Below are 22,472 nucleotides of genomic sequence, written 5' to 3' on the forward strand. Positions count from 1 at the left end.
ATCCCCTATGATGGATCAAGAATACATCTGAAACCTGCAGGACACCGGCCCTCGAGGCCTGGAGTTCGACACCTGTGAAATAAAGATTTGCCAAAGGAAGCCACATGCATTCAATTGGGACACTGACTAGCAAAGTGTCAAATGGAGAATGCGGGCGTCGATCCCGCTACCTCTCGTATGCTAAGCGAGCGCTCTACCATTTGAGCTAACTCCCCTGTGCCACATGTCTTACTTATTACAGGCTACACTTTGTCCATACTTGTTGTATGATCAAAATAGGGAAGGGGCACAAATCCTGAAATCTGCAAAGCGCCCAGGAGGTGGCTGAGAGACTAAGGCGGCTCGCTGACAATCCACTGTCATGCTAACGTGACTGAATGCCATCAGCCTTAGAGACAGACTGAGGAGACTGGACATCCAAGGGACTGTGGACTAGAGCCACTGCTAATTCACATTGAATGAAGCCAACTGAGGGAGGTGGTTCTAATCAATATGCTTACCGACCTCCTCCCCTTGGTTTTCAGTGTAGGGCAAGTTGGCCATTAGGAATGTTGCTATTCTGGAAGCAGAACGTCTTTCTACTACTGTATTAGCAGACCATTGTCTTTAACATGACCTGTGCAACAAGACCACATGGTGAACTAAAGTGAATACTGAGCCAAAGAAGAGCATTGCATCATGCCTGCTTTGGCAGCCAATCTTACACTGACAAGATGTATCAACCTAAGCAGAAAGAGCTCTCGACGAGGATGGGATTCGAACCCACGCGTGCACAGCACAATGGATTAGCAGTCCATCGCCTTAACCTCTCGGCCACCTCATCTGCCGCACACCGATCTTTGCCAGTAGCATTGGGAATTGACGAGGGATAATGTGTGAGCTGATCGCTGGTGTATGGACGCAGGGAGATTGACTCCAGATCCCCGACGAGGGGCTGCGTAACACTTTGGTAGAAGCCTGGAGTGATGCTGGCTTCTTCTTTGAGCCTGTTCTTCTTGGGGGTTGCCAGAGTGGATCGTCTGCCTCCATCTCACCCTGCCCCTAGCATTCTCCTCTGTCACACCAACCCTCTGCATGTCCTACTTGGCTACGTCTATGAACGTTGTCTTTGGTCTTTCTCTTATTCTCCTGCCCAGCAGCTCCGTATTTAACACCCTTTTCCCAGTATATCTTATATCCCTCCTCTGCACATGTGCAAATCACCTCAGCCTTGCTGGCCTAACGTCGTCCGCAAACGGCTCAACCCCAGCTGTCCCTCGCACGTGGTCATTTCACATCTGTTCCATCCTGGACACTCCCAAGCAAAAGCTTATCATCTTCAACTCTGCAGACTCCATCTGTGCCACACATCAGAGCAGCTCTCACTACCATCTTCTAAAGCTTGCCTTTCGCACTTGCTGCTATCCTTGTGTGACAAATCACCCCTGAATTTGTTCTCCACCCACACCCAATGGATTGGCTACACGCATGGCTTTGGGTCTCCTCGCGGATGTCCAAAAGTGTCCTGGAGAATGCGGGTATCGATCCCGCTGCCTCTCACATGCAAAGCGAGCGCTCTACCATTTGAGCTAATTCCCCATTGAGGGTTGAGCACTGCAGCTTCATCGTGCCATACGGAGCCTCAGCTCAGGTGGAACTAATCACAACACCCCCCTTTCAATGTTTTCTGGGCTTGTCAACTACAACAAGACTCTTTGGTGCAATCGTAACTCACACGAGACATTTCCGAGCGATTCAAGTCTGGGCCCTACGCAGTACGCCAGGAGAGTGTCACTGGAAGCCCCTTTCAGCTGCTTCTGGAGAAAAGAGATGTCAGACTGGGCCGGGGGACTCTTTGCTGCCATCGGCCAGTATTGTGAGGGTAAGAGGTGAGACAATCACTTCATATGGTCAAAGATTGATGAGGTTTGAAGCCAGCGTTAACATGGTAGTACCTGAAAGGTAGTGAGCGGAGAAGTGCAAATAAACCTGGGGTGTACAACATCAGGCCTCGAGGGCCGGTGTCCTGCAGGTTTTAGGTATAACCCTGGGTCAACACACCTGAATCAAATGATTAGTTCATTACCAGGCCTCTGGAGAACTTCAAGAAATGTTGAGGAGGTAATTTAGCCATTTGAATCCCCTGTGATGGATCAAGAATACATCTGAAACCTGCAGGACACCGGCCCTCGAGGCCTGGAGTTCGACACCTGTGAAATAAAGATTTGCCAAAGGAAGCCACATGCATTCAATTGGGACACTGACTAGCAAAGTGTCAAATGGAGAATGCGGGCGTCGATCCCGCTACCTCTCGCATGCTAAGCGAGCGCTCTACCATTTGAGCTAACTCCCCTGTGCCACATGTCTTACTTATTACAGGCTACACTTTGTCCATACTTGTTGTATGATCAAAATAGGGAAGGGGCACAAATCCTGAAATCTGCAAAGCGCCCAGGAGGTGGCTGAGAGACTAAGGCGGCTCGCTGACAATCCACTGTCATGCTAACGTGACTGAATGCCATCAGCCTTAGAGACAGACTGAGGAGACTGGACATCCAAGGGACTGTGGACTAGAGCCACTGCTAATTCACATTGAATGAAGCCAACTGAGGGAGGTGGTTCTAATCAATATGCTTACCGACCTCCTCCCCTTGGTTTTCAGTGTAGGGCAAGTTGGCCATTAGGAATGTTGCTATTCTGGAAGCAGAACGTCTTTCTACTACTGTATTAGCAGACCATTGTCTTTAACATGACCTGTGCAACAAGACCACATGGTGAACTAAAGTGAATACTGAGCCAAAGAAGAGCATTGCATCATGCCTGCTTTGGCAGCCAATCTTACACTGACAAGATGCATCAACCTAAGCAGAAAGAGCTCTCGACGAGGATGGGATTCGAACCCACGCGTGCACAGCACAATGGATTAGCAGTCCATCGCCTTAACCTCTCGGCCACCTCATCTGCCGCACACCGCTCTTTGCCAGTAGCATTGGGAATTGACGAGGGATAATGTGTGAGCTGATCGCTGGTGTATGGACGCAGGGAGATTGACTCCAGATCCCCGACGAGGGGCTGCGTAACACTTTGGTAGAAGCCTGGAGTGATGCTGGCTTCTTCTTTGAGCCTGTTCTTCTTGGGGGTTGCCAGAGTGGATCGTCTGCCTCCATCTCACCCTGCCCCTAGCATTCTCCTCTGTCACACCAACCCTCTGCATGTCCTACTTGGCTACGTCTATGAACGTTGTCTTTGGTCTTTCTCTTATTCTCCTGCCCAGCAGCTCCGTATTTAACACCCTTTTCCCAGTATATCTTATATCCCTCCTCTGCACATGTGCAAATAACCTCAGCCTTGCTGGCCTAACGTCGTCTGCAAACGGCTCAACCCCAGCTGTCCCTCGCACGTGGTCATTTCACATCTGTTCCATCCTGGACACTCCCAAGCAAAAGCTTATCATCTTCAACTCTGCAGACTCCATCTGTGCCACACATCAGAGCAGCTCTCACTACCATCTTCTAAAGCTTGCCTTTCGCACTTGCTGCTATCCTTGTGTGACAAATCACCCCTGAATTTGTTCTCCACCCACACCCAATGGATTGGCTACACGCATGGCTTTGGGTCTCCTCGCGGATGTCCAAAAGTGTCCTGGAGAATGCGGGTATCGATCCCGCTGCCTCTCACATGCAAAGCGAGCGCTCTACCATTTGAGCTAATTCCCCATTGAGGGTTGAGCACTGCAGCTTCATCGTGCCATACGGAGCCTCAGCTCAGGTGGAACTAATCACAACACCCCCCTTTCAATGTTTTCTGGGCTTGTCAACTACAACAAGACCCTTTGGTGCAATCGTAACTCACACGAGACATTTCCGAGCGATTCAAGTCTGGGCCCTACGCAGTACGCCAGGAGAGTGTCACTGGAAGCCCCTTTCAGCTGCTTCTGGAGAAAAGAGATGTCAGACTGGGCCGGGGGACTCTTTGCTGCCATCGGCCAGTATTGTGAGGGTAAGAGGGGAGACAATCACTTCATATGGTCAAAGATTGATGAGGTTTGAAGCCAGCGTTAACATGGTAGTACCTGAAAGGTAGTGAGCGGAGAAGTGCAAATAAACCTGGGGTGTACAACATCAGGCCTCGAGGGCCGGTGTCCTGCAGGTTTTAGGTATAACCCTGGGTCAACACACCTGAATCAAATGATTAGTTCATTACCAGGCCTCTGGAGAACTTGAAGAAATGTTGAGGAGGTAATTTAGCCATTTGAATCCCCTATGATGGATCAAGAATACATCTGAAACCTGCAGGACACCGGCCCTCGAGGCCTGGAGTTCGACACCTGTGAAATAAAGATTTGCCAAAGGAAGCCACATGCATTCAATTGGGACACTGACTAGCAAAGTGTCAAATGGAGAATGCGGGCGTCGATCCCGCTACCTCTCGCATGCTAAGCGAGCGCTCTACCATTTGAGCTAACTCCCCTGTGCCACATGTCTTACTTATTACAGGCTACACTTTGTCCATACTTGTTGTATGATCAAAATAGGGAAGGGGCACAAATCCTGAAATCTGCAAAGCGCCCAGGAGGTGGCTGAGAGACTAAGGCGGCTCGCTGACAATCCACTGTCATGCTAACGTGACTGAATGCCATCAGCCTTAGAGACAGACTGAGGAGACTGGACATCCAAGGGACTGTGGACTAGAGCCACTGCTAATTCACATTGAATGAAGCCAACTGAGGGAGGTGGTTCTAATCAATATGCTTACCGACCTCCTCCCCTTGGTTTTCAGTGTAGGGCAAGTTGGCCATTAGGAATGTTGCTATTCTGGAAGCAGAACGTCTTTCTACTACTGTATTAGCAGACCATTGTCTTTAACATGACCTGTGCAACAAGACCACATGGTGAACTAAAGTGAATACTGAGCCAAAGAAGAGCATTGCATCATGCCTGCTTTGGCAGCCAATCTTACACTGACAAGATGCATCAACCTAAGCAGAAAGAGCTCTCGACGAGGATGGGATTCGAACCCACGCGTGCACAGCACAATGGATTAGCAGTCCATCGCCTTAACCTCTCGGCCACCTCATCTGCCGCACACCGCTCTTTGCCAGTAGCATTGGGAATTGACGAGGGATAATGTGTGAGCTGATCGCTGGTGTATGGACGCAGGGAGATTGACTCCAGATCCCCGACGAGGGGCTGCGTAACACTTTGGTAGAAGCCTGGAGTGATGCTGGCTTCTTCTTTGAGCCTGTTCTTCTTGGGGGTTGCCAGAGTGGATCGTCTGCCTCCATCTCACCCTGCCCCTAGCATTCTCCTCTGTCACACCAACCCTCTGCATGTCCTACTTGGCTACGTCTATGAACGTTGTCTTTGGTCTTTCTCTTATTCTCCTGCCCAGCCGCTCCGTATTTAACACCCTTTTCCCAGTATATCTTATATCCCTCCTCTGCACATGTGCAAATCACCTCAGCCTTGCTGGCCTAACGTCGTCTGCAAACGGCTCAACCCCAGCTGTCCCTCGCACGTGGTCATTTCACATCTGTTCCATCCTGGACACTCCCAAGCAAAAGCTTATCATCTTCAACTCTATCTGTGCCACACATCAGAGCAGCTCTCACTACCATCTTCTAAAGCTTGCCTTTCGCACTTGCTGCTATCCTTGTGTGACAAATCACCCCTGAATTTGTTCTCCACCCACACCCAATGGATTGGCTACACGCATGGCTTTGGGTCTCCTCGCGGATGTCCAAAAGTGTCCTGGAGAATGCGGGTATCGATCCCGCTGCCTCTCACATGCAAAGCGAGCGCTCTACCATTTGAGCTAATTCCCCATTGAGGGTTGAGCACTGCAGCTTCATCGTGCCATACGGAGCCTCAGCTCAGGTGGAACTAATCACAACACCCCCCTTTCAATGTTTTCTGGGCTTGTCAACTACAACAAGACTCTTTGGTGCAATCGTAACTCACACGAGACATTTCCGAGCGATTCAAGTCTGGGCCCTACGCAGTACGCCAGGAGAGTGTCACTGGAAGCCCCTTTCAGCTGCTTCTGGAGAAAAGAGATGTCAGACTGGGCCGGGGGACTCTTTGCTGCCATCGGCCAGTATTGTGAGGGTAAGAGGGGAGACAATCACTTCATATGGTCAAAGATTGATGAGGTTTGAAGCCAGCGTTAACATGGTAGTACCTGAAAGGTAGTGAGCGGAGAAGTGCAAATAAACCTGGGGTGTACAACATCAGGCCTCGAGGGCCGGTGTCCTGCAGGTTTTAGGTATAACCCTGGGTCAACACACCTGAATCAAATGATTAGTTCATTACCAGGCCTCTGGAGAACTTCAAGAAATGTTGAGGAGGTAATTTAGCCATTTGAATCCCCTATGATGGATCAAGAATACATCTGAAACCTGCAGGACACCGGCCCTCGAGGCCTGGAGTTCGACACCTGTGAAATAAAGATTTGCCAAAGGAAGCCACATGCATTCAATTGGGACACTGACTAGCAAAGTGTCAAATGGAGAATGCGGGCGTCGATCCCGCTACCTCTCGCATGCTAAGCGAGCGCTCTACCATTTGAGCTAACTCCCCTGTGCCACATGTCTTACTTATTACAGGCTACACTTTGTCCATACTTGTTGTATGATCAAAATAGGGAAGGGGCACAAATCCTGAAATCTGCAAAGCGCCCAGGAGGTGGCTGAGAGACTAAGGCGGCTCGCTGACAATCCACTGTCATGCTAACGTGACTGAATGCCATCAGCCTTAGAGACAGACTGAGGAGACTGGACATCCAAGGGACTGTGGACTAGAGCCACTGCTAATTCACATTGAATGAAGCCAACTGAGGGAGGTGGTTCTAATCAATATGCTTACCGACCTCCTCCCCTTGGTTTTCAGTGTAGGGCAAGTTGGCCATTAGGAATGTTGCTATTCTGGAAGCAGAACGTCTTTCTACTACTGTATTAGCAGACCATTGTCTTTAACATGACCTGTGCAACAAGACCACATGGTGAACTAAAGTGAATACTGAGCCAAAGAAGAGCATTGCATCATGCCTGCTTTGGCAGCCAATCTTACACTGACAAGATGCATCAACCTAAGCAGAAAGAGCTCTCGACGAGGATGGGATTCGAACCCACGCGTGCACAGCACAATGGATTAGCAGTCCATCGCCTTAACCTCTCGGCCACCTCATCTGCCGCACACCGCTCTTTGCCAGTAGCATTGGGAATTGACGAGGGATAATGTGTGAGCTGATCGCTGGTGTATGGACGCAGGGAGATTGACTCCAGATCCCCGACGAGGGGCTGCGTAACACTTTGGTAGAAGCCTGGAGTGATGCTGGCTTCTTCTTTGAGCCTGTTCTTCTTGGGGGTTGCCAGAGTGGATCGTCTGCCTCCATCTCACCCTGCCCCTAGCATTCTCCTCTGTCACACCAACCCTCTGCATGTCCTACTTGGCTACGTCTATGAACGTTGTCTTTGGTCTTTCTCTTATTCTCCTGCCCAGCCGCTCCGTATTTAACACCCTTTTCCCAGTATATCTTATATCCCTCCTCTGCACATGTGCAAATCACCTCAGCCTTGCTGGCCTAACGTCGTCTGCAAACGGCTCAACCCCAGCTGTCCCTCGCACGTGGTCATTTCACATCTGTTCCATCCTGGACACTCCCAAGCAAAAGCTTATCATCTTCAACTCTATCTGTGCCACACATCAGAGCAGCTCTCACTACCATCTTCTAAAGCTTGCCTTTCGCACTTGCTGCTATCCTTGTGTGACAAATCACCCCTGAATTTGTTCTCCACCCACACCCAATGGATTGGCTACACGCATGGCTTTGGGTCTCCTCGCGGATGTCCAAAAGTGTCCTGGAGAATGCGGGTATCGATCCCGCTGCCTCTCACATGCAAAGCGAGCGCTCTACCATTTGAGCTAATTCCCCATTGAGGGTTGAGCACTGCAGCTTCATCGTGCCATACGGAGCCTCAGCTCAGGTGGAACTAATCACAACACCCCCCTTTCAATGTTTTCTGGGCTTGTCAACTACAACAAGACTCTTTGGTGCAATCGTAACTCACACGAGACATTTCCGAGCGATTCAAGTCTGGGCCCTACGCAGTACGCCAGGAGAGTGTCACTGGAAGCCCCTTTCAGCTGCTTCTGGAGAAAAGAGATGTCAGACTGGGCCGGGGGACTCTTTGCTGCCATCGGCCAGTATTGTGAGGGTAAGAGGGGAGACAATCACTTCATATGGTCAAAGATTGATGAGGTTTGAAGCCAGCGTTAACATGGTAGTACCTGAAAGGTAGTGAGCGGAGAAGTGCAAATAAACCTGGGGTGTACAACATCAGGCCTCGAGGGCCGGTGTCCTGCAGGTTTTAGGTATAACCCTGGGTCAACACACCTGAATCAAATGATTAGTTCATTACCAGGCCTCTGGAGAACTTCAAGAAATGTTGAGGAGGTAATTTAGCCATTTGAATCCCCTATGATGGATCAAGAATACATCTGAAACCTGCAGGACACCGGCCCTCGAGGCCTGGAGTTCAACACCTGTGAAATAAAGATTTGCCAAAGGAAGCCACATGCATTCAATTGGGACACTGACTAGCAAAGTGTCAAATGGAGAATGCGGGCGTCGATCCCGCTACCTCTCGCATGCTAAGCGAGCGCTCTACCATTTGAGCTAACTCCCCTGTGCCACATGTCTTACTTATTACAGGCTACACTTTGTCCATACTTGTTGTATGATCAAAATAGGGAAGGGGCACAAATCCTGAAATCTGCAAAGCGCCCAGGAGGTGGCTGAGAGACTAAGGCGGCTCGCTGACAATCCACTGTCATGCTAACGTGACTGAATGCCATCAGCCTTAGAGACAGACTGAGGAGACTGGACATCCAAGGGACTGTGGACTAGAGCCACTGCTAATTCACATTGAATGAAGCCAACTGAGGGAGGTGGTTCTAATCAATATGCTTACCGACCTCCTCCCCTTGGTTTTCAGTGTAGGGCAAGTTGGCCATTAGGAATGTTGCTATTCTGGAAGCAGAACGTCTTTCTACTACTGTATTAGCAGACCATTGTCTTTAACATGACCTGTGCAACAAGACCACATGGTGAACTAAAGTGAATACTGAGCCAAAGAAGAGCATTGCATCATGCCTGCTTTGGCAGCCAATCTTACACTGACAAGATGCATCAACCTAAGCAGAAAGAGCTCTCGACGAGGATGGGATTCGAGCCCACGCTTGCACAGCACAATGGATTAGCAGTCCATCGCCTTAACCTCTCGGCCACCTCATCTGCCGCACACCGCTCTTTGCCAGTAGCATTGGGAATTGACGAGGGATAATGTGTGAGCTGATCGCTGGTGTATGGACGCAGGGAGATTGACTCCAGATCCCCGACGAGGGGCTGCGTAACACTTTGGTAGAAGCCTGGAGTGATGCTGGCTTCTTCTTTGAGCCTGTTCTTCTTGGGGGTTGCCAGAGTGGATCGTCTGCCTCCATCTCACCCTGCCCCTAGCATTCTCCTCTGTCACACCAACCCTCTGCATGTCCTACTTGGCTACGTCTATGAACGTTGTCTTTGGTCTTTCTCTTATTCTCCTGCCCAGCAGCTCCGTATTTAACACCCTTTTCCCAGTATATCTTATATCCCTCCTCTGCACATGTGCAAATAACCTCAGCCTTGCTGGCCTAACGTCGTCTGCAAACGGCTCAACCCCAGCTGTCCCTCGCACGTGGTCATTTCACATCTGTTCCATCCTGGACACTCCCAAGCAAAAGCTTATCATCTTCAACTCTGCAGACTCCATCTGTGCCACACATCAGAGCAGCTCTCACTACCATCTTCTAAAGCTTGCCTTTCGCACTTGCTGCTATCCTTGTGTGACAAATCACCCCTGAATTTGTTCTCCACCCACACCCAATGGATTGGCTACACGCATGGCTTTGGGTCTCCTCGCGGATGTCCAAAAGTGTCCTGGAGAATGCGGGTATCGATCCCGCTGCCTCTCACATGCAAAGCGAGCGCTCTACCATTTGAGCTAATTCCCCATTGAGGGTTGAGCACTGCAGCTTCATCGTGCCATACGGAGCCTCAGCTCAGGTGGAACTAATCACAACACCCCCCTTTCAATGTTTTCTGGGCTTGTCAACTACAACAAGACCCTTTGGTGCAATCGTAACTCACACGAGACATTTCCGAGCGATTCAAGTCTGGGCCCTACGCAGTACGCCAGGAGAGTGTCACTGGAAGCCCCTTTCAGCTGCTTCTGGAGAAAAGAGATGTCAGACTGGGCCGGGGGACTCTTTGCTGCCATCGGCCAGTATTGTGAGGGTAAGAGGGGAGACAATCACTTCATATGGTCAAAGATTGATGAGGTTTGAAGCCAGCGTTAACATGGTAGTACCTGAAAGGTAGTGAGCGGAGAAGTGCAAATAAACCTGGGGTGTACAACATCAGGCCTCGAGGGCCGGTGTCCTGCAGGTTTTAGGTATAACCCTGGGTCAACACACCTGAATCAAATGATTAGTTCATTACCAGGCCTCTGGAGAACTTCAAGAAATGTTGAGGAGGTAATTTAGCCATTTGAATCCCCTATGATGGATCAAGAATACATCTGAAACCTGCAGGACACCGGCCCTCGAGGCCTGGAGTTCGACACCTGTGAAATAAAGATTTGCCAAAGGAAGCCACATGCATTCAATTGGGACACTGACTAGCAAAGTGTCAAATGGAGAATGCGGGCGTCGATCCCGCTACCTCTCGCATGCTAAGCGAGCGCTCTACCATTTGAGCTAACTCCCCTGTGCCACATGTCTTACTTATTACAGGCTACACTTTGTCCATACTTGTTGTATGATCAAAATAGGGAAGGGGCACAAATCCTGAAATCTGCAAAGCGCCCAGGAGGTGGCTGAGAGACTAAGGCGGCTCGCTGACAATCCACTGTCATGCTAACGTGACTGAATGCCATCAGCCTTAGAGACAGACTGAGGAGACTGGACATCCAAGGGACTGTGGACTAGAGCCACTGCTAATTCACATTGAATGAAGCCAACTGAGGGAGGTGGTTCTAATCAATATGCTTACCGACCTCCTCCCCTTGGTTTTCAGTGTAGGGCAAGTTGGCCATTAGGAATGTTGCTATTCTGGAAGCAGAACGTCTTTCTACTACTGTATTAGCAGACCATTGTCTTTAACATGACCTGTGCAACAAGACCACATGGTGAACTAAAGTGAATACTGAGCCAAAGAAGAGCATTGCATCATGCCTGCTTTGGCAGCCAATCTTACACTGACAAGATGCATCAACCTAAGCAGAAAGAGCTCTCGACGAGGATGGGATTCGAACCCACGCGTGCACAGCACAATGGATTAGCAGTCCATCGCCTTAACCTCTCGGCCACCTCATCTGCCGCACACCGCTCTTTGCCAGTAGCATTGGGAATTGACGAGGGATAATGTGTGAGCTGATCGCTGGTGTATGGACGCAGGGAGATTGACTCCAGATCCCCGACGAGGGGCTGCGTAACACTTTGGTAGAAGCCTGGAGTGATGCTGGCTTCTTCTTTGAGCCTGTTCTTCTTGGGGGTTGCCAGAGTGGATCGTCTGCCTCCATCTCACCCTGCCCCTAGCATTCTCCTCTGTCACACCAACCCTCTGCATGTCCTACTTGGCTACGTCTATGAACGTTGTCTTTGGTCTTTCTCTTATTCTCCTGCCCAGCCGCTCCGTATTTAACACCCTTTTCCCAGTATATCTTATATCCCTCCTCTGCACATGTGCAAATCACCTCAGCCTTGCTGGCCTAACGTCGTCTGCAAACGGCTCAACCCCAGCTGTCCCTCGCACGTGGTCATTTCACATCTGTTCCATCCTGGACACTCCCAAGCAAAAGCTTATCATCTTCAACTCTGCAGACTCCATCTGTGCCACACATCAGAGCAGCTCTCACTACCATCTTCTAAAGCTTGCCTTTCGCACTTGCTGCTATCCTTGTGTGACAAATCACCCCTGAATTTGTTCTCCACCCACACCCAATGGATTGGCTACACGCATGGCTTTGGGTCTCCTCGCGGATGTCCAAAAGTGTCCTGGAGAATGCGGGTATCGATCCCGCTGCCTCTCACATGCAAAGCGAGCGCTCTACCATTTGAGCTAATTCCCCATTGAGGGTTGAGCACTGCAGCTTCATCGTGCCATACGGAGCCTCAGCTCAGGTGGAACTAATCACAACACCCCCCTTTCAATGTTTTCTGGGCTTGTCAACTACAACAAGACCCTTTGGTGCAATCGTAACTCACACGAGACATTTCCGAGCGATTCAAGTCTGGGCCCTACGCAGTACGCCAGGAGAGTGTCACTGGAAGCCCCTTTCAGCTGCTTCTGGAGAAAAGAGATGTCAGACTGGGCCGGGGGACTCTTTGCTGCCATCGGCCAGTATTGTGAGGGTAAGAGGGGAGACAATCACTTCATATGGTCAAAGATTGATGAGGTTTGAAGCCAGCGTTAACATGGTAGTACCTGAAAGGTAGTGAGCGGAGAAGTGCAAATAAACCTGGGGTGTACAACATCAGGCCTCGAGGGCCGGTGTCCTGCAGGTTTTAGGTATAACCCTGGGTCAACACACCTGAATCAAATGATTAGTTCATTACCAGGCCTCTGGAGAACTTCAAGAAATGTTGAGGAGGTAATTTAGCCATTTGAATCCCCTATGATGGATCAAGAATACATCTGAAACCTGCAGGACACCGGCCCTCGAGGCCTGGAGTTCGACACCTGTGAAATAAAGATTTGCCAAAGGAAGCCACATGCATTCAATTGGGACACTGACTAGCAAAGTGTCAAATGGAGAATGCGGGCGTCGATCCCGCTACCTCTCGCATGCTAAGCGAGCGCTCTACCATTTGAGCTAACTCCCCTGTGCCACATGTCTTACTTATTACAGGCTACACTTTGTCCATACTTGTTGTATGATCAAAATAGGGAAGGGGCACAAATCCTGAAATCTGCAAAGCGCCCAGGAGGTGGCTGAGAGACTAAGGCGGCTCGCTGACAATCCACTGTCATGCTAACGTGACTGAATGCCATCAGCCTTAGAGACAGACTGAGGAGACTGGACATCCAAGGGACTGTGGACTAGAGCCACTGCTAATTCACATTGAATGAAGCCAACTGAGGGAGGTGGTTCTAATCAATATGCTTACCGACCTCCTCCCCTTGGTTTTCAGTGTAGGGCAAGTTGGCCATTAGGAATGTTGCTATTCTGGAAGCAGAACGTCTTTCTACTACTGTATTAGCAGACCATTGTCTTTAACATGACCTGTGCAACAAGACCACATGGTGAACTAAAGTGAATACTGAGCCAAAGAAGAGCATTGCATCATGCCTGCTTTGGCAGCCAATCTTACACTGACAAGATGCATCAACATAAGCAGAAAGAGCTCTCGACGAGGATGGGATTCGAACCCACGCGTGCACAGCACAATGGATTAGCAGTCCATCGCCTTAACCTCTCGGCCACCTCATCTGCCGCACACCGCTCTTTGCCAGTAGCATTGGGAATTGACGAGGGATAATGTGTGAGCTGATCGCTGGTGTATGGACGCAGGGAGATTGACTCCAGATCCCCGACGAGGGGCTGCGTAACACTTTGGTAGAAGCCTGGAGTGATGCTGGCTTCTTCTTTGAGCCTGTTCTTCTTGGGGGTTGCCAGAGTGGATCGTCTGCCTCCATCTCACCCTGCCCCTAGCATTCTCCTCTGTCACACCAACCCTCTGCATGTCCTACTTGGCTACGTCTATGAACGTTGTCTTTGGTCTTTCTCTTATTCTCCTGCCCAGCCGCTCCGTATTTAACACCCTTTTCCCAGTATATCTTATATCCCTCCTCTGCACATGTGCAAATCACCTCAGCCTTGCTGGCCTAACGTCGTCTGCAAACGGCTCAACCCCAGCTGTCCCTCGCACGTGGTCATTTCACATCTGTTCCATCCTGGACACTCCCAAGCAAAAGCTTATCATCTTCAACTCTATCTGTGCCACACATCAGAGCAGCTCTCACTACCATCTTCTAAAGCTTGCCTTTCGCACTTGCTGCTATCCTTGTGTGACAAATCACCCCTGAATTTGTTCTCCACCCACACCCAATGGATTGGCTACACGCATGGCTTTGGGTCTCCTCGCGGATGTCCAAAAGTGTCCTGGAGAATGCGGGTATCGATCCCGCTGCCTCTCACATGCAAAGCGAGCGCTCTACCATTTGAGCTAATTCCCCATTGAGGGTTGAGCACTGCAGCTTCATCGTGCCATACGGAGCCTCAGCTCAGGTGGAACTAATCACAACACCCCCCTTTCAATGTTTTCTGGGCTTGTCAACTACAACAAGACTCTTTGGTGCAATCGTAACTCACACGAGACATTTCCGAGCGATTCAAGTCTGGGCCCTACGCAGTACGCCAGGAGAGTGTCACTGGAAGCCCCTTTCAGCTGCTTCTGGAGAAAAGAGATGTCAGACTGGGCCGGGGGACTCTTTGCTGCCATCGGCCAGTATTGTGAGGGTAAGAGGTGAGACAATCACTTCATATGGTCAAAGATTGATGAGGTTTGAAGCCAGCGTTAACATGGTAGTACCTGAAAGGTAGTGAGCGGAGAAGTGCAAATAAACCTGGGGTGTACAACATCAGGCCTCGAGGGCCGGTGTCCTGCAGGTTTTAGGTATAACCCTGGGTCAACACACCTGAATCAAATGATTAGTTCATTACCAGGCCTCTGGAGAACTTCAAGAAATGTTGAGGAGGTAATTTAGCCATTTGAATCCCCTGTGATGGATCAAGAATACATCTGAAACCTGCAGGACACCGGCCCTCGAGGCCTGGAGTTCGACACCTGTGAAATAAAGATTTGCCAAAGGAAGCCACATGCATTCAATTGGGACACTGACTAGCAAAGTGTCAAATGGAGAATGCGGGCGTCGATCCCGCTACCTCTCGCATGCTAAGCGAGCGCTCTACCATTTGAGCTAACTCCCCTGTGCCACATGTCTTACTTATTACAGGCTACACTTTGTCCATACTTGTTGTATGATCAAAATAGGGAAGGGGCACAAATCCTGAAATCTGCAAAGCGCCCAGGAGGTGGCTGAGAGACTAAGGCGGCTCGCTGACAATCCACTGTCATGCTAACGTGACTGAATGCCATCAGCCTTAGAGACAGACTGAGGAGACTGGACATCCAAGGGACTGTGGACTAGAGCCACTGCTAATTCACATTGAATGAAGCCAACTGAGGGAGGTGGTTCTAATCAATATGCTTACCGACCTCCTCCCCTTGGTTTTCAGTGTAGGGCAAGTTGGCCATTAGGAATGTTGCTATTCTGGAAGCAGAACGTCTTTCTACTACTGTATTAGCAGACCATTGTCTTTAACATGACCTGTGCAACAAGACCACATGGTGAACTAAAGTGAATACTGAGCCAAAGAAGAGCATTGCATCATGCCTGCTTTGGCAGCCAATCTTACACTGACAAGATGCATCAACCTAAGCAGAAAGAGCTCTCGACGAGGATGGGATTCGAACCCACGCGTGCACAGCACAATGGATTAGCAGTCCATCGCCTTAACCTCTCGGCCACCTCATCTGCCGCACACCGCTCTTTGCCAGTAGCATTGGGAATTGACGAGGGATAATGTGTGAGCTGATCGCTGGTGTATGGACGCAGGGAGATTGACTCCAGATCCCCGACGAGGGGCTGCGTAACACTTTGGTAGAAGCCTGGAGTGATGCTGGCTTCTTCTTTGAGCCTGTTCTTCTTGGGGGTTGCCAGAGTGGATCGTCTGCCTCCATCTCACCCTGCCCCTAGCATTCTCCTCTGTCACACCAACCCTCTGCATGTCCTACTTGGCTACGTCTATGAACGTTGTCTTTGGTCTTTCTCTTATTCTCCTGCCCAGCAGCTCCGTATTTAACACCCTTTTCCCAGTATATCTTATATCCCTCCTCTGCACATGTGCAAATCACCTCAGCCTTGCTGGCCTAACGTCGTCCGCAAACGGCTCAACCCCAGCTGTCCCTCGCACGTGGTCATTTCACATCTGTTCCATCCTGGACACTCCCAAGCAAAAGCTTATCATCTTCAACTCTGCAGACTCCATCTGTGCCACACATCAGAGCAGCTCTCACTACCATCTTCTAAAGCTTGCCTTTCGCACTTGCTGCTATCCTTGTGTGACAAATCACCCCTGAATTTGTTCTCCACCCACACCCAATGGATTGGCTACACGCATGGCTTTGGGTCTCCTCGCGGATGTCCAAAAGTGTCCTGGAGAATGCGGGTATCGATCCCGCTGCCTCTCACATGCAAAGCGAGCGCTCTACCATTTGAGCTAATTCCCCATTGAGGGTTGAGCACTGCAGCTTCATCGTGCCATACGGAGCCTCAGCTCAGGTGGAACTAATCACAACACCCCCCTTTCAATGTTTTCTGGGCTTGTCAACTACAACAAGACTCTTTGGTGCAATCGTAACTCACACGAGACATTTCCGAGCGATTCAAGTCTGGGCCCTACGCAGTACGCCAGGAGAGTGTCACTGGAAGCCCCTTTCAGCTGCTTCTGGAGAAAAGAGATGTCAGACTGGGCCGGGGGACTCTTTGCTGCCATCGGCCAGTATTGTGAGGGTAAGAGGTGAGACAATCACTTCATATGGTCAAAGATTGATGAGGTTTGAAGCCAGCGTTAACATGGTAGTACCTGAAAGGTAGTGAGCGGAGAAGTGCAAATAAACCTGGGGTGTACAACATCAGGCCTCGAGGGCCGGTGTCCTGCAGGTTTTAGGTATAACCCTGGGTCAACACACCTGAATCAAATGATTAGTTCATTACCAGGCCTCTGGAGAACTTCAAGAAATGTTGAGGAGGTAATTTAGCCATTTGAATCCCCTGTGATGGATCAAGAATACATCTGAAACCTGCAGGACACCGGCCCTCGAGGCCTGGAGTTCGACACCTGTGAAATAAAGATTTGCCAAAGGAAGCCACATGCATTCAATTGGGACACTGACTAGCAAAGTGTCAAATGGAGAATGCGGGCGTCGATCCCGCTACCTCTCGCATGCTAAGCGAGCGCTCTACCATTTGAGCTAACTCCCCTGTGCCACATGTCTTACTTATTACAGGCTACACTTTGTCCATACTTGTTGTATGATCAAAATAGGGAAGGGGCACAAATCCTGAAATCTGCAAAGCGCCCAGGAGGTGGCTGAGAGACTAAGGCGGCTCGCTGACAATCCACTGTCATGCTAACGTGACTGAATGCCATCAGCCTTAGAGACAGACTGAGGAGACTGGACATCCAAGGGACTGTGGACTAGAGCCACTGCTAATTCACATTGAATGAAGCCAACTGAGGGAGGTGGTTCTAATCAATATGCTTACCGACCTCCTCCCCTTGGTTTTCAGTGTAGGGCAAGTTGGCCATTAGGAATGTTGCTATTCTGGAAGCAGAACGTCTTTCTACTACTGTATTAGCAGACCATTGTCTTTAACATGACCTGTGCAACAAGACCACATGGTGAACTAAAGTGAATACTGAGCCAAAGAAGAGCATTGCATCATGCCTGCTTTGGCAGCCAATCTTACACTGACAAGATGCATCAACCTAAGCAGAAAGAGCTCTCGACGAGGATGGGATTCGAACCCACGCGTGCACAGCACAATGGATTAGCAGTCCATCGCCTTAACCTCTCGGCCACCTCATCTGCCGCACACCGCTCTTTGCCAGTAGCATTGGGAATTGACGAGGGATAATGTGTGAGCTGATCGCTGGTGTATGGACGCAGGGAGATTGACTCCAGATCCCCGACGAGGGGCTGCGTAACACTTTGGTAGAAGCCTGGAGTGATGCTGGCTTCTTCTTTGAGCCTGTTCTTCTTGGGGGTTGCCAGAGTGGATCGTCTGCCTCCATCTCACCCTGCCCCTAGCATTCTCCTCTGTCACACCAACCCTCTGCATGTCCTACTTGGCTACGTCTATGAACGTTGTCTTTGGTCTTTCTCTTATTCTCCTGCCCAGCAGCTCCGTATTTAACACCCTTTTCCCAGTATATCTTATATCCCTCCTCTGCACATGTGCAAATAACCTCAGCCTTGCTGGCCTAACGTCGTCTGCAAACGGCTCAACCCCAGCTGTCCCTCGCACGTGGTCATTTCACATCTGTTCCATCCTGGACACTCCCAAGCAAAAGCTTATCATCTTCAACTCTGCAGACTCCATCTGTGCCACACATCAGAGCAGCTCTCACTACCATCTTCTAAAGCTTGCCTTTCGCACTTGCTGCTATCCTTGTGTGACAAATCACCCCTGAATTTGTTCTCCACCCACACCCAATGGATTGGCTACACGCATGGCTTTGGGTCTCCTCGCGGATGTCCAAAAGTGTCCTGGAGAATGCGGGTATCGATCCCGCTGCCTCTCACATGCAAAGCGAGCGCTCTACCATTTGAGCTAATTCCCCATTGAGGGTTGAGCACTGCAGCTTCATCGTGCCATACGGAGCCTCAGCTCAGGTGGAACTAATCACAACACCCCCCTTTCAATGTTTTCTGGGCTTGTCAACTACAACAAGACTCTTTGGTGCAATCGTAACTCACACGAGACATTTCCGAGCGATTCAAGTCTGGGCCCTACGCAGTACGCCAGGAGAGTGTCACTGGAAGCCCCTTTCAGCTGCTTCTGGAGAAAAGAGATGTCAGACTGGGCCGGGGGACTCTTTGCTGCCATCGGCCAGTATTGTGAGGGTAAGAGGGGAGACAATCACTTCATATGGTCAAAGATTGATGAGGTTTGAAGCCAGCGTTAACATGGTAGTACCTGAAAGGTAGTGAGCGGAGAAGTGCAAATAAACCTGGGGTGTACAACATCAGGCCTCGAGGGCCGGTGTCCTGCAGGTTTTAGGTATAACCCTGGGTCAACACACCTGAATCAAATGATTAGTTCATTACCAGGCCTCTGGAGAACTTCAAGAAATGTTGAGGAGGTAATTTAGCCATTTGAATCCCCTATGATGGATCAAGAATACATCTGAAACCTGCAGGACACCGGCCCTCGAGGCCTGGAGTTCGACACCTGTGAAATAAAGATTTGCCAAAGGAAGCCACATGCATTCAATTGGGACACTGACTAGCAAAGTGTGAAATGGAGAATGCGGGCGTCGATCCCGCTACCTCTCGCGTGCTAAGCGAGCGCTCTACCATTTGAGCTAACTCCCCTGTGCCACATGTCTTACTTATTACAGGCTACACTTTGTCCATACTTGTTGTATGATCAAAATAGGGAAGGGGCACAAATCCTGAAATCTGCAAAGCGCCCAGGAGGTGGCTGAGAGACTAAGGCGGCTCGCTGACAATCCACTGTCATGCTAACGTGACTGAATGCCATCAGCCTTAGAGACAGACTGAGGAGACTGGACATCCAAGGGACTGTGGACTAGAGCCACTGCTAATTCACATTGAATGAAGCCAACTGAGGGAGGTGGTTCTAATCAATATGCTTACCGACCTCCTCCCCTTGGTTTTCAGTGTAGGGCAAGTTGGCCATTAGGAATGTTGCTATTCTGGAAGCAGAACGTCTTTCTACTACTGTATTAGCAGACCATTGTCTTTAACATGACCTGTGCAACAAGACCACATGGTGAACTAAAGTGAATACTGAGCCAAAGAAGAGCATTGCATCATGCCTGCTTTGGCAGCCAATCTTACACTGACAAGATGCATCAACATAAGCAGAAAGAGCTCTCGACGAGGATGGGATTCGAACCCACGCGTGCACAGCACAATGGATTAGCAGTCCATCGCCTTAACCTCTCGGCCACCTCATCTGCCGCACACCGCTCTTTGCCAGTAGCATTGGGAATTGACGAGGGATAATGTGTGAGCTGATCGCTGGTGTATGGACGCAGGGAGATTGACTCCAGATCCCCGACGAGGGGCTGCGTAACACTTTGGTAGAAGCCTGGAGTGATGCTGGCTTCTTCTTTGAGCCTGTTCTTCTTGGGGGTTGCCAGAGTGGATCGTCTGCCTCCATCTCACCCTGCCCCTAGCATTCTCCTCTGTCACACCAACCCTCTGCATGTCCTACTTGGCTACGTCTATGAACGTTGTCTTTGGTCTTTCTCTTATTCTCCTGCCCAGCAGCTCCGTATTTAACACCCTTTTCCCAGTATATCTTATATCCCTCCTCTGCACATGTGCAAATCACCTCAGCCTTGCTGGCCTAACGTCGTCCGCAAACGGCTCAACCCCAGCTGTCCCTCGCACGTGGTCATTTCACATCTGTTCCATCCTGGACACTCCCAAGCAAAAGCTTATCATCTTCAACTCTGCAGACTCCATCTGTGCCACACATCAGAGCAGCTCTCACTACCATCTTCTAAAGCTTGCCTTTCGCACTTGCTGCTATCCTTGTGTGACAAATCACCCCTGAATTTGTTCTCCACCCACACCCAATGGATTGGCTACACGCATGGCTTTGGGTCTCCTCGCGGATGTCCAAAAGTGTCCTGGAGAATGCGGGTATCGATCCCGCTGCCTCTCACATGCAAAGCGAGCGCTCTACCATTTGAGCTAATTCCCCATTGAGGGTTGAGCACTGCAGCTTCATCGTGCCATACGGAGCCTCAGCTCAGGTGGAACTAATCACAACACCCCCCTTTCAATGTTTTCTGGGCTTGTCAACTACAACAAGACTCTTTGGTGCAATCGTAACTCACACGAGACATTTCCGAGCGATTCAAGTCTGGGCCCTACGCAGTACGCCAGGAGAGTGTCACTGGAAGCCCCTTTCAGCTGCTTCTGGAGAAAAGAGATGTCAGACTGGGCCGGGGGACTCTTTGCTGCCATCGGCCAGTATTGTGAGGGTAAGAGGGGAGACAATCACTTCATATGGTCAAAGATTGATGAGGTTTGAAGCCAGCGTTAACATGGTAGTACCTGAAAGGTAGTGAGCGGAGAAGTGCAAATAAACCTGGGGTGTACAACATCAGGCCTCGAGGGCCGGTGTCCTGCAGGTTTTAGGTATAACCCTGGGTCAACACACCTGAATCAAATGATTAGTTCATTACCAGGCCTCTGGAGAACTTCAAGAAATGTTGAGGAGGTAATTTAGCCATTTGAATCCCCTATGATGGATCAAGAATACATCTGAAACCTGCAGGACACCGGCCCTCGAGGCCTGGAGTTCGACACCTGTGAAATAAAGATTTGCCAAAGGAAGCCACATGCATTCAATTGGGACACTGACTAGCAAAGTGTCAAATGGAGAATGCGGGCGTCGATCCCGCTACCTCTCGCATGCTAAGCGAGCGCTCTACCATTTGAGCTAACTCCCCTGTGCCACATGTCTTACTTATTACAGGCTACACTTTGTCCATACTTGTTGTATGATCAAAATAGGGAAGGGGCACAAATCCTGAAATCTGCAAAGCGCCCAGGAGGTGGCTGAGAGACTAAGGCGGCTCGCTGACAATCCACTGTCATGCTAACGTGACTGAATGCCATCAGCCTTAGAGACAGACTGAGGAGACTGGACATCCAAGGGACTGTGGACTAGAGCCACTGCTAATTCACATTGAATGAAGCCAACTGAGGGAGGTGGTTCTAATCAATATGCTTACCGACCTCCTCCCCTTGGTTTTCAGTGTAGGGCAAGTTGGCCATTAGGAATGTTGCTATTCTGGAAGCAGAACGTCTTTCTACTACTGTATTAGCAGACCATTGTCTTTAACATGACCTGTGCAACAAGACCACATGGTGAACTAAAGTGAATACTGAGCCAAAGAAGAGCATTGCATCATGCCTGCTTTGGCAGCCAATCTTACACTGACAAGATGCATCAACATAAGCAGAAAGAGCTCTCGACGAGGATGGGATTCGAACCCACGCGTGCACAGCACAATGGATTAGCAGTCCATCGCCTTAACCTCTCGGCCACCTCATCTGCCGCACACCGCTCTTTGCCAGTAGCATTGGGAATTGACGAGGGATAATGTGTGAGCTGATCGCTGGTGTATGGACGCAGGGAGATTGACTCCAGATCCCCGACGAGGGGCTGCGTAACACTTTGGTAGAAGCCTGGAGTGATGCTGGCTTCTTCTTTGAGCCTGTTCTTCTTGGGGGTTGCCAGAGTGGATCGTCTGCCTCCATCTCACCCTGCCCCTAGCATTCTCCTCTGTCACACCAACCCTCTGCATGTCCTACTTGGCTACGTCTATGAACGTTGTCTTTGGTCTTTCTCTTATTCTCCTGCCCAGCCGCTCCGTATTTAACACCCTTTTCCCAGTATATCTTATATCCCTCCTCTGCACATGTGCAAATCACCTCAGCCTTGCTGGCCTAACGTCGTCTGCAAACGGCTCAACCCCAGCTGTCCCTCGCACGTGGTCATTTCACATCTGTTCCATCCTGGACACTCCCAAGCAAAAGCTTATCATCTTCAACTCTATC

At 50.0% G+C, this 22,472-nt stretch overlaps 31 non-coding genes across 31 annotated transcripts; all 31 read right to left on the reverse strand.

Moving 5' to 3' along the window:
• Positions 1-741: 741 nt before the first annotated feature.
• On the reverse strand, positions 742-823 carry trnas-gcu (transfer RNA serine (anticodon GCU)). The gene has a single exon. It is a non-coding gene; the product is annotated as a tRNA-Ser (tRNA).
• A 682-nt stretch (positions 824-1,505) lies between these two features.
• On the reverse strand, positions 1,506-1,578 carry trnaa-ugc (transfer RNA alanine (anticodon UGC)). The gene has a single exon. It is a non-coding gene; the product is annotated as a tRNA-Ala (tRNA).
• A 681-nt stretch (positions 1,579-2,259) lies between these two features.
• On the reverse strand, positions 2,260-2,332 carry trnaa-agc (transfer RNA alanine (anticodon AGC)). The gene has a single exon. It is a non-coding gene; the product is annotated as a tRNA-Ala (tRNA).
• A 526-nt stretch (positions 2,333-2,858) lies between these two features.
• Positions 2,859-2,940, reverse strand: trnas-gcu (transfer RNA serine (anticodon GCU)). The gene has a single exon. It is a non-coding gene; the product is annotated as a tRNA-Ser (tRNA).
• Positions 2,941-3,622: 682 nt separating this feature from the next.
• Positions 3,623-3,695, reverse strand: trnaa-ugc (transfer RNA alanine (anticodon UGC)). The gene has a single exon. It is a non-coding gene; the product is annotated as a tRNA-Ala (tRNA).
• A 681-nt stretch (positions 3,696-4,376) lies between these two features.
• trnaa-agc (transfer RNA alanine (anticodon AGC)) lies at positions 4,377-4,449 on the reverse strand. Its single transcript has one exon. It is a non-coding gene; the product is annotated as a tRNA-Ala (tRNA).
• Positions 4,450-4,975: 526 nt separating this feature from the next.
• Positions 4,976-5,057, reverse strand: trnas-gcu (transfer RNA serine (anticodon GCU)). The gene has a single exon. It is a non-coding gene; the product is annotated as a tRNA-Ser (tRNA).
• Positions 5,058-5,730: 673 nt separating this feature from the next.
• On the reverse strand, positions 5,731-5,803 carry trnaa-ugc (transfer RNA alanine (anticodon UGC)). Its single transcript has one exon. It is a non-coding gene; the product is annotated as a tRNA-Ala (tRNA).
• A 681-nt stretch (positions 5,804-6,484) lies between these two features.
• On the reverse strand, positions 6,485-6,557 carry trnaa-agc (transfer RNA alanine (anticodon AGC)). The gene has a single exon. It is a non-coding gene; the product is annotated as a tRNA-Ala (tRNA).
• Positions 6,558-7,083: 526 nt separating this feature from the next.
• On the reverse strand, positions 7,084-7,165 carry trnas-gcu (transfer RNA serine (anticodon GCU)). Its single transcript has one exon. It is a non-coding gene; the product is annotated as a tRNA-Ser (tRNA).
• Positions 7,166-7,838: 673 nt separating this feature from the next.
• Positions 7,839-7,911, reverse strand: trnaa-ugc (transfer RNA alanine (anticodon UGC)). The gene has a single exon. It is a non-coding gene; the product is annotated as a tRNA-Ala (tRNA).
• A 681-nt stretch (positions 7,912-8,592) lies between these two features.
• trnaa-agc (transfer RNA alanine (anticodon AGC)) lies at positions 8,593-8,665 on the reverse strand. The gene has a single exon. It is a non-coding gene; the product is annotated as a tRNA-Ala (tRNA).
• A 526-nt stretch (positions 8,666-9,191) lies between these two features.
• On the reverse strand, positions 9,192-9,273 carry trnas-gcu (transfer RNA serine (anticodon GCU)). The gene has a single exon. It is a non-coding gene; the product is annotated as a tRNA-Ser (tRNA).
• A 682-nt stretch (positions 9,274-9,955) lies between these two features.
• trnaa-ugc (transfer RNA alanine (anticodon UGC)) lies at positions 9,956-10,028 on the reverse strand. The gene has a single exon. It is a non-coding gene; the product is annotated as a tRNA-Ala (tRNA).
• A 681-nt stretch (positions 10,029-10,709) lies between these two features.
• Positions 10,710-10,782, reverse strand: trnaa-agc (transfer RNA alanine (anticodon AGC)). Its single transcript has one exon. It is a non-coding gene; the product is annotated as a tRNA-Ala (tRNA).
• A 526-nt stretch (positions 10,783-11,308) lies between these two features.
• On the reverse strand, positions 11,309-11,390 carry trnas-gcu (transfer RNA serine (anticodon GCU)). The gene has a single exon. It is a non-coding gene; the product is annotated as a tRNA-Ser (tRNA).
• A 682-nt stretch (positions 11,391-12,072) lies between these two features.
• Positions 12,073-12,145, reverse strand: trnaa-ugc (transfer RNA alanine (anticodon UGC)). Its single transcript has one exon. It is a non-coding gene; the product is annotated as a tRNA-Ala (tRNA).
• A 681-nt stretch (positions 12,146-12,826) lies between these two features.
• On the reverse strand, positions 12,827-12,899 carry trnaa-agc (transfer RNA alanine (anticodon AGC)). The gene has a single exon. It is a non-coding gene; the product is annotated as a tRNA-Ala (tRNA).
• Positions 12,900-13,425: 526 nt separating this feature from the next.
• trnas-gcu (transfer RNA serine (anticodon GCU)) lies at positions 13,426-13,507 on the reverse strand. The gene has a single exon. It is a non-coding gene; the product is annotated as a tRNA-Ser (tRNA).
• Positions 13,508-14,180: 673 nt separating this feature from the next.
• Positions 14,181-14,253, reverse strand: trnaa-ugc (transfer RNA alanine (anticodon UGC)). The gene has a single exon. It is a non-coding gene; the product is annotated as a tRNA-Ala (tRNA).
• Positions 14,254-14,934: 681 nt separating this feature from the next.
• trnaa-agc (transfer RNA alanine (anticodon AGC)) lies at positions 14,935-15,007 on the reverse strand. The gene has a single exon. It is a non-coding gene; the product is annotated as a tRNA-Ala (tRNA).
• Positions 15,008-15,533: 526 nt separating this feature from the next.
• Positions 15,534-15,615, reverse strand: trnas-gcu (transfer RNA serine (anticodon GCU)). The gene has a single exon. It is a non-coding gene; the product is annotated as a tRNA-Ser (tRNA).
• Positions 15,616-16,297: 682 nt separating this feature from the next.
• trnaa-ugc (transfer RNA alanine (anticodon UGC)) lies at positions 16,298-16,370 on the reverse strand. The gene has a single exon. It is a non-coding gene; the product is annotated as a tRNA-Ala (tRNA).
• Positions 16,371-17,051: 681 nt separating this feature from the next.
• trnaa-agc (transfer RNA alanine (anticodon AGC)) lies at positions 17,052-17,124 on the reverse strand. Its single transcript has one exon. It is a non-coding gene; the product is annotated as a tRNA-Ala (tRNA).
• Positions 17,125-17,650: 526 nt separating this feature from the next.
• On the reverse strand, positions 17,651-17,732 carry trnas-gcu (transfer RNA serine (anticodon GCU)). The gene has a single exon. It is a non-coding gene; the product is annotated as a tRNA-Ser (tRNA).
• Positions 17,733-18,414: 682 nt separating this feature from the next.
• Positions 18,415-18,487, reverse strand: trnaa-ugc (transfer RNA alanine (anticodon UGC)). The gene has a single exon. It is a non-coding gene; the product is annotated as a tRNA-Ala (tRNA).
• A 681-nt stretch (positions 18,488-19,168) lies between these two features.
• On the reverse strand, positions 19,169-19,241 carry trnaa-agc (transfer RNA alanine (anticodon AGC)). The gene has a single exon. It is a non-coding gene; the product is annotated as a tRNA-Ala (tRNA).
• Positions 19,242-19,767: 526 nt separating this feature from the next.
• trnas-gcu (transfer RNA serine (anticodon GCU)) lies at positions 19,768-19,849 on the reverse strand. The gene has a single exon. It is a non-coding gene; the product is annotated as a tRNA-Ser (tRNA).
• A 682-nt stretch (positions 19,850-20,531) lies between these two features.
• trnaa-ugc (transfer RNA alanine (anticodon UGC)) lies at positions 20,532-20,604 on the reverse strand. Its single transcript has one exon. It is a non-coding gene; the product is annotated as a tRNA-Ala (tRNA).
• Positions 20,605-21,285: 681 nt separating this feature from the next.
• Positions 21,286-21,358, reverse strand: trnaa-agc (transfer RNA alanine (anticodon AGC)). Its single transcript has one exon. It is a non-coding gene; the product is annotated as a tRNA-Ala (tRNA).
• A 526-nt stretch (positions 21,359-21,884) lies between these two features.
• On the reverse strand, positions 21,885-21,966 carry trnas-gcu (transfer RNA serine (anticodon GCU)). The gene has a single exon. It is a non-coding gene; the product is annotated as a tRNA-Ser (tRNA).
• Positions 21,967-22,472: the final 506 nt, after the last annotated feature.

This window comes from Copadichromis virginalis, linkage group LG12 (assembly GCF_057382275.1).
Source record: "Copadichromis virginalis isolate Kocher_CV1m ecotype Utaka linkage group LG12, C_Virginalis_male_GT1.1, whole genome shotgun sequence".
NCBI lineage: Eukaryota > Metazoa > Chordata > Actinopteri > Cichliformes > Cichlidae > Copadichromis > Copadichromis virginalis.